Below are 17,680 nucleotides of genomic sequence, written 5' to 3'. Positions count from 1 at the left end.
TCGCGGCATACACAACAGACGGCCACGTTTGGCACACACTTCAATGTATGATTATAAAACATAATAATGCATGTTAATTGATAATAATTGGCTTGAAGCAAAAACTCACCAAACAACAAAAGATGAAATGTCGGGAAATTAAATAACAACATACATTTTTCAAATAGTAAAAAGATAATAATATTATATTGGTTAATGTAATAAGTTTTTGATATAAAAATATTGTATTTTCTTTCGGGCATAAATAGTCACTATATTATTGAGTTCTATATTTTTCAGAAAATATTAGACAAATTTGTAGTTACTATTTAGTGCGTTATTGCTTCAAGTCGACGGACTTTAAAGTCCGGAAACGGCTATAGCCTATAATATTATAACGATATATATGTATATATATTAAATCATATTATAATACAGTCGCGTGTAATTTTCTTTAATAACAGTACTGATTGATATCAACGAATTATCATTAGAACAATAATGATGATGATTATGATGATGATAATAATAATGTATATTAATATTATAAAATATTATTGTGTTGCGAGCAGATTTTTTTTTTGATTTTCCGAACTCTTCGAATGTTCAGTTAATAATAATGGTATAATAGTTATAATTACGGTAATTTATATATTTTTTATTAGCGATTATAATATAATATAATATAATATAATATAATATAATTAATTAGATAGTAATATTTATAATAATAATCATTACAATATAATTTAATAGTGTAACGTTTACCTTGGTGTTATCGAATGGAGGGCAACGTGAAATTGAGCGAGAATGTGACAATGGACTGTTGCGGTGGTGCGTGGGTGTTGATACCTGTACTCGTCGTGGAGGACTAAAGCTGTGCTACCGCCGAGCACCCCGGCTAGTTTGTCGGCGTCTAGAACGCTTGCGCGGCTCCATAATGCAGCAAACCCTTGGCCCTTTTTCTCTATGTTTTTTTCCCCGTAAAGTTTTAAGTTTATATACGCAAGGAGGGGAAACCGATCGTTGCGGAATGCCGGCCAATTTTATATATTACACCGAAGCATATGCAAATACCACGGAAAATATAACTTGACCCTAAGTACGAACATTTAAACGAGAAGATTCTTTTATTATTTTTCGTATCTCTTAAAACTGTTAATATTTAAATCTTCCGACCCGTCCGAAGTCTTTCACTATCCATATAAGGTACCTACTATATTTCAATAGAAAAAAAGGTCGTTCGCTGCTTGCAATGTCCTAAGGCGTTTTCGTCTCTTCGCTCTTTCACTATAAAATAAATAAAAACACACAGCCTGTAAGCAGCTCGAGTGCGAGTTTTCTTTTTCTTTTACTTTAACGATGCATAAAACGTGGTAAACTATTTAATGTTAAGGTTGTCGTGGATAACGTGTACGTACGTTTATCGATAACAGCTATAAATACGAAGCATATATTGCACGAGGTACCTCCCCGGCGGCGAGAAATATATAACTGATATTTCAAATTGTGAGTTTTATTAGAACGGATTTAATGATGAATGAAAATAATATTTGTATGTGAAAAAGCCGCGTGACGTTTATTGAAATTTATTATTCCCATTGGCTTACTCTCATTGACAGCCAAAGGATACATAATGTATATGTGATTGATTATCGTTTGACATTTTATTTTTGATACAATTTTTTTATACTGCACAAATATTTTAAAACTATATGTGATTTGATTTTCTATCATTTTTTTTCAACTCCGATTGTACGTATACATAATATTTATTTTAGATTCATCCTATATCATGCTGATGCGTTTGTTTCTCAAAATCAATCGCATGAAACTAGAGCACTGAAGCAGATCACAAAGTGCATAATAAACTAAAAAATAAAACGCAAATATCGATATTTTAATTATGGTAGTCATCTCATAATATTATTAATATTGTTTCATAGTATTTTTATATTTGTATATTTTTTTGTTTTAATTCGGTCATCGGTCCTGTATCATTTAATTTATCTCGGCATAGGCCAGTGACATGTAGTTATGATTACGAAATCATAGATTGGTTACGTATTAAAAAACGAGCGTACCACGCTCAAGCTGCAATTCCAAACTCAGTTCGTTATGAATTTCTTAGAATGTAGGTATTGCCAATTGTCTGTATAGCTTTTCCTTGCACGTATAAAATGTATTGAGGAAATTGAAAAACGACTTCTTCAAATAGTGTATAGGTACCATATTCTGATATTCAGAGTTGATTATATATAGTAACGGACATGAAACTATTTCCGAGTACTCTAACTACTCGGAAAAAGGTTCATAGAAAAAGGAGAATAAGAACAAAAAAACATTATAAAACCAATGCATTCCTCACTTTTCTCACAGTATGTATAAGTATCTGAGATATATTATACACGGTGATTCATCGACCTTATCCCAATTTTTCTTTAGTAATAAATGTGTTAAAATGTTGTTAATTTTCAAATACTTATACTTAATAAGGAGTATTTTCAAATACTTAGATATCGTCCACCATTTAAAGGAGAGCTAGTATGCAATGGCGATTCAAACTTCTTTTATTTAAATGAAAACCACCCATATTTCCTGTAAATCGTTAAGCAGAGGTATAAAAAAAGGTTAATGTATTTAAATCGAAACTCCAGAGAGTAGTTTTTGGTTTATCTAAATTTGTGTAATTTTGTACCAATGATAATAGGTACGCTTAAAAGATATAAGGATATAGGTACTTATGATTATTTGAAAACAACACAATAATTATAATCTATATTAGCGTTTATATTTTATACACATTTTCTAAATATTCTATTAAGTACTAAATTAGGTTTTAAATCTACAATATACATTTTTTTAATAATTTTAATGGATTATTATTCTTAGTGAATATATTTTAATAACTCCAAAATTACGTTGATTGAATTTTGATTTAGAGACAACAAAATTTAAAAAAATCATCTGCTTAAAAATGTACAGTTAAAAAGATTGATTATTATTATGAAAAAGGAAGTTTATATCGCCACAAGACACTCATTATAAGTTTAATGTTTTTTAAGTTAAAAAACCTAATGTATAATAATAATAAAAAAATTTTTTTTAAAAGTAAGTTGTTATTAAAAATGCATGATTCTATAACATAATCTAAAAATGGTGATATAGCATTGTCTCGAGAATACTACTATAATAAATAATAAATATGACAACATCATTGAAAAAGTATTTTTTTTATAAATCTTTTTTAGAGTTTTAAGGCATTTATAATTTTAAACTTTTTCGTTCAAGTTTTCAAGTATTTTGAACAAGAAAATATCTAAAGAAAGTTTCATCTCTGCTTGAAATATTGAATTTTCACCTACGCTATTACCTATTAGGTCATCGTAATTTATTTTGTAAATATAACAGCCAATCATAACTTCTTGATTTATTATAAACTACAAAATTTAAAATATGTAATGAAATAATGAATTTTATTAAAACGTCAGGCAAATAATAAGAATATTAAGTAAATTTAATATAATTGTACATTAATCCCTTAACTACTTCTATTTAACCCTTGAAGTTATAACTTATTTAATGTAGATTTATTATAATATATGTAGATTTTCAATTAATTTAATATAATTTTAAGGCATAAATTTACATTTTTAAATATTCACATATTATTTATTAGTATTTCTATATAATATGATATTGTTACTTTAACGAGAATCAGGTTACTGTACTTACCTACATTTTAAATCCGATCCTTATAATATTATAAAATCAATATCGTTAATCCGGTATATATTTTATTATTTATTAATTTTATTAATGGTATTTAATATTTATTATTATACAGATATTTTATTAAATAAAGTACCTATATAATATCTTACCATAGATGATATTGTTCGTTCACTGTGTTGTATTAAGCGTTTAATACAGGTATAAGTTGAAAGGATGTAGTAATAAGAAATATTAGTACATAAAAACGAGGTTAAGAAAACAATTATAGGTAATACAAGTAGAATACCAAAACAATTCAAGTTCTGTAAGCATTAAACATATTACATGTAACTAGGTTAAGACAACAATAATGTAATATAATAACAATTAAGTATAATTTAATCATAGGACAATCGATATTATTCGATTGTTATTCGATTTTAAGTTTAAGATATAAGGAACATGTTAAGACAGAAAAGGGGCCAGTGAGCGGTGATCGTGTGACTCGATTACCAATGACCACCAGTGTTAGAGCCAGGTGGTGATCGTGGGACTCGATCATCACTGGACGTCAACGTTTTAATAAAAGTGCTTATTGCATTTAAAAGGTTCGTTTATTTGTGTACGTCTGTGATCGGCGTACATGACAAAGTGGCGCCCAACGTGGGGTTCGTACTCGTGCTCTGGTCTATAATATTAATAGATAAATTAATTTATCAACATTGTATTCATTTTATATTTTGTACAGAACTTAAAAGGTATTGAAATTGTAATAACGTGTTTCGTCACAATTTTCGAGAAGTAAAATTGCTTTAAGGTTAGGTTAGGTCAATAACTTATAGTCCCACATTTGATTGAAAACTGAACATCTGTGGTAGGTGCTTTAAAAAGGTATGGTAAGGTAAATGTTTGTTTTATCGTAGGTACACACTTCAGCATACTTGGTTATTGAAAAATGTTGTATAACAATAGAAAATCTGAAGAAAAAGAGCATTACAATTATTTACTTCAAAAATAGATTGATTATTTTTTATTTTTAGATATATCAAATCTTTTCTCTTGGTATATGGGAGGTTATATCCAAACTCCAATAGTAGGTACCTATATATATATATAAATTAAATTAAAACTAATAATAAGTAAATTATTATTTTTATTCTATTTTCAATTGAAAATACATATTATGCCTAACTACTACCAACATTATATTTTTGCAAATCTATTAAAGCGTCCTTTACAATTTTTTTACGAGCCCTTTAAATATGTGACACATAATATGCACCACAGTAAAAAAAAAACTTATATTATTTTTACCACAAATTACTTTTTTCATGTAACATGCAATTTTTGTTATAGCAAAAACACTAGTACGTGTAGTGAATTCTTAAAACAACGTAACCTAAGTCGACAAAACTGTTTAAAAAAAATACGTATAGCTGACGGTGATTAATATGGTAAAGGCTTATTCGACAGGCAAGAATAGGCTTTGTTTCGACTGAAGTGGTGGCGTTGTGCCTTTTTAATGAGAAATACGCGTCATTGAGTTTGAAAAGCCAGTAAGTTAATCTTCAAGGAAAACACACACGCTTGAGAATTAAAAAAAAACACACACTTACACATTTTTGTTTTATACATAGAGCACGGTTGTGTATATCAATGAATTTTATAAGAAAAAAGTGTGAAAATATTTTAAAATATATAAAAAAAAAAACTAAAATAACAATTTCGAATATCGACACAAAAACATGTAAAACAACAAAGTGATATTATATAATATTTGTATTCTATATACCTATATGGCTATACGCCATGTCATTGATATTTTCATAACCGTTGTAAAGTTATACATAATAATATGTTGTGACAAGCACAACACGTTAAGTATAAATACACAGTACATTATAGTGTATAATACGCATATTATATATTTAATACATTCATGTATCGCTTAATGCATATTAAATAAATATAACTTAAAATGAAAGTAAGTTATCTTGATCATGTTTTTTTTTTTTTATTGATGGTTTTTCATAGAACAAAGATGAATGGGTTAACAGCAAAATTTGAAAATCTTTAGTTATTATTACTTATACAAATTAGTAATAGCATGTGAAATATATTTGTAGATTAGTTCATAGTATTTAAAAGTACATATAATTTGATAAAAACAGAATATTTATCAGGGAAAAATTATATATAATAATCTGTTGGATAGTTTTTTTTTTCAGTGAATACTAGTATATTTTTTGAGTTTGAGCTTTAAAGTTTTTTAATTTAAAAGTTTACCTAAACAGACTTTTAAAATTAAACCCATATTTTAATTTGACATTTTCTTCTTTTATATGACAAGGTTTTTCAACTATGTATGTTTCATTAATTATTTGTACTCAAATGTGGTTCACATAATGAATTATTTAATATTATATGAGAATATTTCATTTCAGAATTACGAAAAATCTTCAATATTTAGATAATTTTTAATAACTTCTAATTTAATCTCTATAATTTGATTTAGTAATATGAACTTGAAATTATATTATTTTTTCTATTTGAAATGCCAGTTGTTATTTTAGTAACGACTCTACAATGACTAAAATAAAAACAATTTTGAATGTTTTTAAATAAATAATCACAATAACTTCAGAAATGCTGTAGATATTAAAGTATAAATAAATGGTATACCAATTTTAAACCTAAATGTAGTTTAATTTAATAACTGTTTGCTTTTAATTTTATTAATTAAATGGGTTGACACTCGTAATTAGACACCATAATAAAAATATATTTCAAATTAATTTAATTATATTTTCACTTATAAATATTATGTAGCTACAGGTATTTTATTATTTTATTTTTATGTCAGTTAAGACTTTTAAAATCAATAATCATTCTATATGTCGTATTAATTATAAAATATATTTTGTGCTGTATAGTTTATTGTACCTATTCGAGAAAAATAAATTTCTAATTAACTGATTACGATGATTGAACCATTTACAAATTATTAGCATATCGTTTGTTATTTATTAATTAAAAATTAAAACGGGCCAATGTTAGTTATATTGTTAATATAACAAGTGGCAAATGTTTATCAACAAAATAGTGTGTACACTGAACAGTGAACAGTGTACGAGTATATTATACCTATATTATTATTATAACTTATTGTTGTTCAAGAAAAAAATAATTTATTTAATTAATTACCTTTTAGAAACTATAATATATAATGTGTTTGTTTATATTGTAGAAAAATCAATTATATGATATATACGTTGTTCCTACAGATTTACACCTTTTATAGGAGAATACCAAATTAGAAGGCAATATTTTGTGATGTGTCACGTATTATGATTCTCAAAAAATATTTTTACCATCAATCAATCATTACATGTTCAAACAGTGAAATTTCTACAAAACATCCAGTAACATGTATGATATGCATTATACTGCAGAAAATAAATAACGTCTCACGATATTCTGACTTTTTTTAGGTATGAAATTAATGGAGTGGAGTTACAATCCTCACAATTCAAAATATAAGAATATCGAGGGATATTCTGGCATTGATTAAAATATATATACATATATATGTCTACAAAATATGTATTATAATAATATTATATCGTGTAAAGTGAGGTTATTATTATATTATTATTAAATATTTAAAGTTAAAAACATTTATGTTGGGTAAATATTTTTATTATGTTTTTCTTTAAACAAGTTAAAAATAAAAATCTTACATTGTACATCCAAATATCCAGTTTGCATTGATTAACTGATATTTAACATTTAAAATGTAAGAGTCACGTTTCTATAATAGTTATAATTTTTAATTATTACTTTATTTTCCAAAATGTTTGGATAAGATGCTTTCATAAAATTAACTTAAAATTATTATTTTTTTTAAAAGCTCTGTTTGTTTTACCTAATTACTTTAATTTTTTTATTCATTTTAAGGTTCCGTGTGAAGCAAAAAGGTATTTCTTTATAATGTTAATTTTTTTAACGCAAGTAATAGTATAACATTAAAAAAAGCTTCAAAAGCACCTTAAAATGTTTTATGTTTTTAAATTGTTTTATCATGTTTTACATCAAATGATAACTTTTGATTATTTTAAAAATAAATCTACCTAATTTAAAATTGAATCGAGTTATTTATTAATTGTATACTTAAAAGTATATGAATTAAAAGAATTTATGATTGTTTTGCATTGACAATATTATGGCAATATCGGATATAACTCCTGATAATAATATAAAACAACAAAATTGATTAGTTAACATTGTTGAAGCCACATAAATCTAAAAATGATATGGTTTTTGGTAATAACCTTTGTTTGAAGTTGCATCAATATAATTTGAAAAACAATATAATTATTGACTTGGCGTACGTAATTAATATTGTTATATTATAACTCGTTATCATAATATGATCACGATAAACTTTAGGACAAATACATCAAATGAAATCATGACGGAGTATGATAACTTTACTGCATTTTATAATTGTTTTATTTATTTCAAATATATTATGTTATAAGATTTATTAAATTAATTTATACATGCATATAATATGATATAATATTATATATTATAATATTTTCGTCTTTAAACGCAACTGTATATACCTAATGGCAATTAGTTGATCAAATAAACAATACGTAAATACCGTTTTAAAAACGAAAAAATGTTATTGGAAATGGCCGCAATTATACAACAATTATTGGTATTGTGTCAGCAGAAATAAAAACAGAAAACGCTAGTCGTGACAGACAATCGACAAAGAATCACACGCACGACGCACACGTATGATTTATAGTTATTATAACTAGTCCGGAACTACGATGGTATACCTGCTTGACATTTTGTGTATGATCCCTGCAAACTCTGTGAATTCTACGTTGAAAAGTTGTAAGTTTATGTAAGACAAAAATACAATAGTTTTCGTTAAATGCCATTGTGTTTTTAAGTCTTATTGGAAACCTATAGGTTTCTCTTGAACTTTTGACTCCCACGCCCTGACCCCAATAAAATTCTTCTATATCAAAACGATCGTTTTATAAGTTTTCCAAAACTTTTATCGCAACTATTCCAACTATATATATTATAGTCGGTACGTGCCAGTTTTATTTTATAGTTGTATATATGTGTATGTTGTATACGCCGGAAAAATATATCCGAAACGAGAAATTCTATAAAATAGGGACAAGGGCTTTGATTAATAATATTAATAATAATGTGAACATTTATCAATAACCCGTGTATGGTTTATGGACTCTGCAATGGGCGATGGCCGATCGAAAAACCACGTTAAATTTGACGTCCCGTAACAAAGAACGGTAATAATTTTAACTTATTGATTATAATTTATATTGTTCTGTAGTATATGCCCACAAAAAGTAAAACATTATTCAGATTTAGACGCCGTACGCGTAATCAATGCGTACAGTTGTTTTGGATTTAACTATAGAAAACCGTATTAAATGAATAATACGCATCGATCATACAAATATCAAATTAAATATATGTCAATATAATATACGCAGTGTACACTGTACTCGCATCCCAAGGTCACATTGTGTTAAAATTATATTTAAAAGGACACCGGACGAGTGGATAGAAATACACACCTCAAAAATAGTAAATTATGTGCCCCGTGCAATATTTTATGCCTATAATAGATTGATTTCAAGTACAGTCATTGGTTTGACGTATATAATATTTAGTTTTATTTATTAATTGGTTGGTTTCCACGGTTAAATTCTTTTGTGGTGTTAAAATAAATTGCGATGATAAAATATGATAACGGTTTTTTTTGGATCACCATTTCCACGTTTAACGTTCCGCAGTTCTATTGTATCATCAAATTAGGGGCATTTTTTGTTATTGTCTTCCGCAATTGAAATCTAACAAAGACTCCCGCAAAGATTATTGCTTCAGTATAATGCATTAGTTTTTAAACTTTTATGTGCATTTGGGTTGGTAAGTACCTAAACATTGTTTATGATATTTTCCCCGAAGCCAAATGGTTGCAAGAAATTTACCTCTATAATGATATGTCAAGTGGTTTTGTTTTTGTCATTTCCCTGGAATGGACGTTGGGTAGGTACCTATCTAACCTGTGAAATAGGCAAAAAATCGTTCGCTTGTCGTATTATGGTTGTTTATTACCTACATTACGTCCACGTTCTATATTACATTTAAATAGAGGCATTTTCATTCATGGACACAATTTTCAATTCAAACGATCATTGTGTCCCTAAATATTCGTTTTATCAATCCGATGTTCTCCTTACACCAATTATTATTATTTTTTTTTTTATTATTGATCTCTAAAAAAATTAACATCGACAGCAATGGCCATTAATTACAAAAAGGTTATGAATTGATGTGATTAAATACAAAGATAAGTTATATATAATTATTTATATTGTATTTGTATACAGCAATTATTACTTATTCAGTACAATAATTTTATTAAATACGATCGACATAATAGTAATTGTCAAAAAGAAAAAACATAACTCTAATTACATGGTCATTACCATGATTGTGAATTAAGTGATTTTGAAAAATCATCGAATTTAATTTTGATAAATTTTTGTATAAATTACATACAATAATTTGATTCATGACATGACAATAAACGCGACTTTGTAGTTTGCATATATTTACATAATATTATACATATTATTATATAGTGCATATAAATGCACATTTAAAAAATTAAATTTTCTTAAGAACCTTAATAATATACCTAATTATTTATTATCATATTATTATGACCTCTTTATATTTTGCTTATATAAATTTTTAACTTTGTTACTATGCATAGTATTTATTGGTAATATCTTTTAGTTCTCAATTTATTTTGCATCATTTGTGCGATTGTAATATGATACACAAACCACAGATCCGATTAGATACGCACTATAATATGGTATTATCATACGGGCGTTATGACATTATTTAACACCAATAGCGGTCCATTTAAGTTCCTACACTTATTATTTTGAAGCTTTATCTTATTTTAAATGCATTATTTATTGAATTTGATGTCATTGCTAAACAAAATTGTTGAAAAATTTAATACATTTTTTTTTACAAATTGTCATAATTTTTAAATATTTTGGACGACACTATATATTTTTCATTTCATATTCCTAAGCAGAATATTTATTGGACTAATTTGATACTTAAAAATCAAATTTCAAATGAGTTTATAGTATAATTAGTTATAAGTATTTAGTATTTAAAATGTGTTTACTTGTGTTTAGTGTTGTAGGGTAGCACAAGGGTAGGTCGTCCGAAAATAGTTGGTCCACTACAATGCACATCTTAACTTAAAATACTAATTATAACTAATAAACTATATTCGTTTAAAATTAGATTTTTATGTATTGAAGTAGGTACTCCAAAAAATATTCTGCTTCGGTGTTTGAAAATATAAATGTAAGTTGATATTTAAAATGTAAAACTTAAAAAACAATGACGATAAATATTTAAAATAATATAATTTGTTTCAACAATTGATTTGTAATGACATCAAGTCATCTAAAAATAAAATGTTCTAAAAAGTTTAAACTTTTCAAAATAATGAGCTTATTATAGCGTACATATAAACAGATCATCCACTTTTGTATATTATATTTAAAAAAAAAAATCATAATATTCAATACGCAAACACAAATGTACTCTTCTACTATTTCTTGTAGTGAACCGTTTTACGACCATCGTTCAATGTAAATGTTGAATAATACATAGATGAATAAAGTCGTTTGGTTTTTATCGATTTTCTTATATAAGTCATGTTATTTATTATGATCCATATAATATATTTTATGACTTGTATTTATTAAATAATGTAATATGTATACCAGTTTTTATTCTAATCATATTAAACTAAAATATGATCTATATAGCGAACGACAAGGTTGTGCACCGTCACGCACACGTGTGTTTACTTTAAATCAGTTATATTTGACGAAGGTACCAAAATAATAATAACACCTTAGTAACTACACTTGTCAATCTATGGACGTTTTTGACAAAACAATACGCTTCAAACTGATTTCCAGTATATTATTTTTCATTCAGAATAATATATTGGTGAAAGATTTTTTTATTTCCGTTTTTTTCCCCCATTATTTTTTCTGGGAACTTTTTAATAAAAAAAGTATATATTCGAAAAAGGTCGAACACTCGTGCTTTTTAAAACCGGACATAGAGTTCAGATAGTACTTTGAAAAGCTATAATTTTCGATCTTCTCAAATATTTTTCCAAAAGTAAAAAAAAAACCTACAGACAATCATCGAAAAATGTAAAAGAAATTTCACCTAGCATGGTTTTCACGCCGTTTCGGCTAAACGTCATTTGTCGAATGATATGATTTATCATCACTTTTAAATGCAACACCATTACACACTGCCATCCTGAATAGAGGTGAAAGAAGTGATGATACGAGTTTCCCACACCAACTGTACCGTGGTTCATGTTTAGTGTTTAACTCTTATTTATTAATATTCCTAAAGTAATGTAAAATAATTAGATTACCAATTATTGTATTTATTAATCTAATTGTATCTACTACAAATCAGCTCGAACCATAATTATTTGAGTTTTAATAATAATAAAATGAAATGCTCTTTTACCCCTCTTCCCAATACGATATGTAAGGGTACAATGCATAATATAATATATATTTACACCGAACAAAGAGATTTATTCCCCACAAAATAATTGTATTATTTCTATGAACTATATCGGGATGGTATATCATACAGTTTTAATTGAATGATGTGTATTGTGTGTTGTCCAATTGAAATTAAAATCCCGTTTTATAATTTTAATCAAAATTCCTCCGATTGAATAAATATTTGAAATCGAATGAAAATATTGAAATTATACTATACATACTTTTCATTCAGTTCATTTCCAAAACATATATACGAAATACAATTTAATAATTTTTAGAAAGTTAGTAATTTTTCATAACCCGAGAGTCCATATTTCACTAGGCTCTAAATAACTACGGTAAACTTAGTTTTCTATGTACGAATAAATTATGTATAATAAATTATGATTAATGCAATATCACAAAAATTTAGAGCATACAATTTTATTTTATATTTTATTTTATTTTGTTTATTTTATTTTTTTTTTATATGTCAAATTTTATAATTATTGTTACCATAGGTTTTCAATATTATTACCAATATTATATAATTTTACATTTAGGTATTCTCCAGTTTTATTTTCTTCCGATTACAAAAAACCTTTGACTTTAATTTTTGATGCGGAAGTATCCTTTTCGTTGATATAGTATTTTGTAAAAACAATAATAATACTAGGCACTCGCTCGATCGATCCTGTTTGACACGGGTGCATTATAAGTCATTGAGGATTTATTTCTTTTTTAATCTCATCGAAATACATACAAGCAATATATTTGTTCATAAGCGATTGTAGTTTTTTTATAAGATATATTAGTGTATAGAAATCACAGGCAACATGTGAACGTTGACATTTGATACCAATAAGGATCATTATATTAATTTTAACTTATCGATAAGCGCAATAAATACAAATCGCACACATACAAGTTATATTACATTTTTTTTATTTCTTTTGAACCAACTGAATCTGTTTTGGATAGTTTACTCTAATTTTTAGCTGATCACAAAATAATCAACATGTTAACGATAAATCCGATCAATGCGTTTTATAAATTCTTGTTATATTCAGAAGCTTAATAACTGTATTTTAATTTTAATTATAGAATTCCTATGCATATTTGACGAGTTTCTGTAACTTCATAACACTAAATATTTTTTTATATATAAATGATATACACACTAAACAATTTGTATTAACATTAAACTATAGTGAAGTTTTGATTTGAATGAACTGAGAAAAAACTTTCATGACAGTTTCAGAAAATTCGGTCGTTGACAACCAGACTTTATAAGTACACATTTCGCATATTGTTATCGATCGTTCATTCCCTGGAATCTCGGAAACTGAGCTACCTACTGATTCTCAGTGGTACGCTATGATCGCCTATAGGGAAATAATTGTTCGACAAACGCCATATTATATGCCCCGAATAATTTGTTTTCTATCATTGGCCAAACAAATGTAGGTAGATAGGTAGTATTTTTTTAAAAATTATTAATTTTATATTTATTTGGAGTAGTTATAAACTATAATTACATTTTAGTTCAGCTCATTTTTTTTTTTTACTTTATTAAGTCAGACTTGAAAAGTTTGATCCAGTACAATATAACGACAAGTTATCCACCTTTGTTGCAAAGTCACTTCAAGTTTCGTAAATGTTATAGAAAAGAAAAAGTCACTTTAATGAAGATAGAAAGTTTTTATTTATTAATGGAGAACACTGAACAAGGATACTGGTAGTCCTATATGTCGGTCTTAACTTAAACAGTCTATTCAACAGACAACAGTAAAGTTAATTCATGCCTAAATTATGTTACTCTCTATACCTATATTTATAACAAATAAGTTGGCACCAATTCTAATACTAGAATAAAAACAAAGAAAACAACAAAAGTTCAGTATTTGAAAAATGTTCTTTTCGTTGCTTACAGTACATGTTAATATTCAAAATTAATGTTGCAATAGTAAAATATAAAATAAACTTAAATGTCAAATAATAAGTATTAATATAATAATAATGATTTTAAAAAAAATATAACATGTGAACAGTTTTTAATGTACTTAAGGTATTTTTAAGTTGCCGTAAGAACAATTTATGATAAACTGTGTAATGATTGTTCAAGCCTTAGCTATTCAAATTTAATTTTTTATAAATTCGTAGGTACCTTTAAATAACTTGCAAATGTTCGTTGACGATTTCTGGTAGATCTGGTAGTTTAACTTCAAGAGATAATAAAAAAAAATATGACTATGCATATTTGACATTTTTAAATTTTTAATCTTGTTTTAAATTGTTATGGTTTTATAGAATAAAAACTAAAAATGTTCGAGAAATTAAAATACTTATACCTAAACAGTATAAAATTAGTCTTCGATTATGAGATATTTCTTGCTGATTTAGTATCTAAGAATTAATTATAGAACATATTAATTGTCATGTCTGACAAAATATGAGAGATGAAAACAATTACCCCGATCACCTTTACAAATTTACGAAATTTGTATTAAATCAAACGAAATTGTATAAATTTAGATTTAAAAAAACCCCCATAAAATGATGCAATTTACAAGTTTATATTTAAAAAGTAATAACCAATGGGTTTGAAGCTTGAAATATTAATTATAATTTTAAAAAAACAAGAGTACATTTAATGATTTAATATAGGTACTTAATATTATTATACGCTTAATCTAGTGGTAAATGTTGGGGTATTGTGTTTTTTTTTAACGTAAAAAATAGTTTATGTTAAATACAGTCCTTTGATATCCAAGAATTTGTCTATTGTTCAGTATTCAACAGCAAAAGTCGCAACAAATTAATAGTCCCATATTCCATTTGTAGAAAACTGTGCAAAGCACACCTACACACCGATGTACCGAAATTGCCTATACGCAGCGCCAGCAAACGGATATAAAAATATATGATGCCTTAAAAAATTTTAACTAAATTATAATATTATTATTATACTAATGATTATTCATAAAAAGAGAAGGACTTTTTTTTATTTATTCATTTAAGTGATTTTTTTTTGTTTTTGAGTATAAAATGTAAGAATAGCAAAACAGTATTATAAATATTATAATCGATTATTTAATTTTCTAAACGGAAAATGTTGCACTTTAGTTATGGCGATTTAAAAAAAATATGTAATATACAATTGTATTTAATTGTTAATATAAATGTTTTGAACTTTTAAGTATCAAGCTCAAATAAGTATTTGATTGCTTTTGCTCTTTGACATGCACAGAGGTCAAAGGCAATAATGAAAACCACGTGGTAATTTTAATTATTGACCTAACGAGATGTATAATAACGTAGACCTGATTCACCGTTGTTAAGAATATTATTGTGTTAATGTAATACCATTATATTATGTGCATTCGTAAGAATTATTGTCCAATATATCATGAAAATAACTATCGAGTTAATATTATAATTATGTCTTAGGTGTGAGTGTTTAAAAAAAACAAAATTGAAATTTTCGTGTTCACGATAAAACATTTTAAATGATTGCCTTACACGACTATGATGAAACTGTCGCCGACCGAGGAAGATTAATTTCCCCGTTATTATAATATGATTAACTAGCGGACAACTAAATCCGGAGAAATGTGAGCTGCCGTGAAACGAAAACTTATAGGTACAACAATTTATGTCGATCGGATATAATTAATATTATTTAAAACTATTAAATTTATGAACCTATATATTATACACGCGTAACAATAATAATATTGTCGGTAAATAACAAAAAATCATGATTTCGCACTGTTCATGCGAGAGCTTAGATGTAGCATTATAATAGGTATTACATTATCATTATTATAATAATTAATAATAATTATTACTAATATTATTATTATGATAACGAACAAAATGCTCAAGGCTAATTCGTCCGAGAACTTAATCGATGTAAGATGAACTTGTGCATAATACGTTCTAAAGCTTTAATATGATTTTGATAAGTCTAAACGTTTTTGGATAGGTTAAGACAGTTAAGTACCACATAGTATGATGTCGGAGAGGAAGATAATATTTTAATTTAACATGCATGATATTATAATTAAACTCGAAAATCTCAACACTACCGTGAAGTACACCACTGAGGACTGAGCTAATTCCGTCTATTTTTATGTTTAAGTCTATCGAACATTTATTTATTTATTTATTGTTGATGAATACTCGGCATAAATATCAACAATAGAGTGTCAAACAGTTGGTGATTTGACAATGTTCGTGGCTTGTGTAAGTAAGTTCACGTGTAAATAATTAAAAACAAAACTACAGAAGTGTCAGAATAAAACATATTATGTATAATGTATATTATCAACGTGAAACAATTTTTTTTTATTAAATAGTTATCAATTTATCAATTAAAAATTACTGATATAATAGTTTTACAAATTTCGTAAATCACTTAAAAAATTATACTATTGTTCGCCTTAGTAATTGAATAAATGACGAAAGATATACAGAGTGAGAGATATTATTGTCTATTTTTCAGATGACGTTATATTAGTGGGAGAAAGATCAAAAGAATTGAAGGAGCTAGGGACTTTAAGAGAGGTGAACATTGCTTGTAGGGGAGTGAGTGCCAAGGTTAGGTAGTAGAAGTAAAAAAGAGGAAACTGTGTACGATTTTGTAGAAAATGATCGTGACATTAATGGGGCATGGCATGTGATGAAGGCGAGGAAGGTGCAGTCTGTGAAGTTATAGGTTCAAGTACTTAGGATCGGTAGTATAATGGTGTTTTCAAGAATGACGTCAGAAATGGGATTATGTACTTATGAATGGAGGAAGTGGAGATAAGCGTCAGGTATTTTGTGTTACTGGGGCAGGTTGAGGTTAAAAGATAGATTTTATAATAAAATAATATTATGCTATTGTAATGAAATACTATGGAGAATAATAATTAAAACGTAAATGTATATTATGTACTTCATAAGCTATGGCCAATTTAAAATTTTTAAACGATTTTTTAAATTTAGTTGAATGTTTATGACTCTATTGCGTCTAGTGTAAACTTAATTAGCTCCGAGCATTATAAATAGACTATAATATAATGAAAATGTATATCTTATAATAATTAACATTTTATTACCACAATGTAAACTTTAATACTACAAGACCTTATTGTTACATCACATCACTGGGATTTTTTTTATAACTCACAATACACAATAATATGTAGTATACTAATATCTATAGCAATATAAACATTAAGATTATCTATCAACAAGGACCCCGTACTGTGCTAATTCAATTATAGATATTATATTTAATATTTATGAAGGACCGGTTGGCTGTA

At 26.5% G+C, this 17,680-nt stretch overlaps 1 protein-coding gene across 1 annotated transcript in view; it reads right to left on the bottom strand.

Annotated features, from left to right (window-relative positions):
* Nucleotides 1-892, bottom strand: part of LOC132946756 (calbindin-32) — a 72,473-nt gene extending 71,581 nt beyond the window's left edge. The window contains exon 1 of the mRNA XM_061016816.1: nt 748-892. The gene's annotated coding sequence lies outside the window, so the exon portion shown is untranslated. The remainder of the gene's footprint in view (nt 1-747) is intronic.
* Between the last annotated feature and the right edge of the window lie 16,788 nt (nt 893-17,680).

The sequence above is a fragment of the Metopolophium dirhodum genome, chromosome 6 (assembly GCF_019925205.1).
Source record: "Metopolophium dirhodum isolate CAU chromosome 6, ASM1992520v1, whole genome shotgun sequence".
Classification (NCBI taxonomy): Eukaryota; Metazoa; Arthropoda; class Insecta; order Hemiptera; family Aphididae; genus Metopolophium; species Metopolophium dirhodum.
This window is presented reverse-complemented; position numbering and strand designations above follow the sequence as displayed.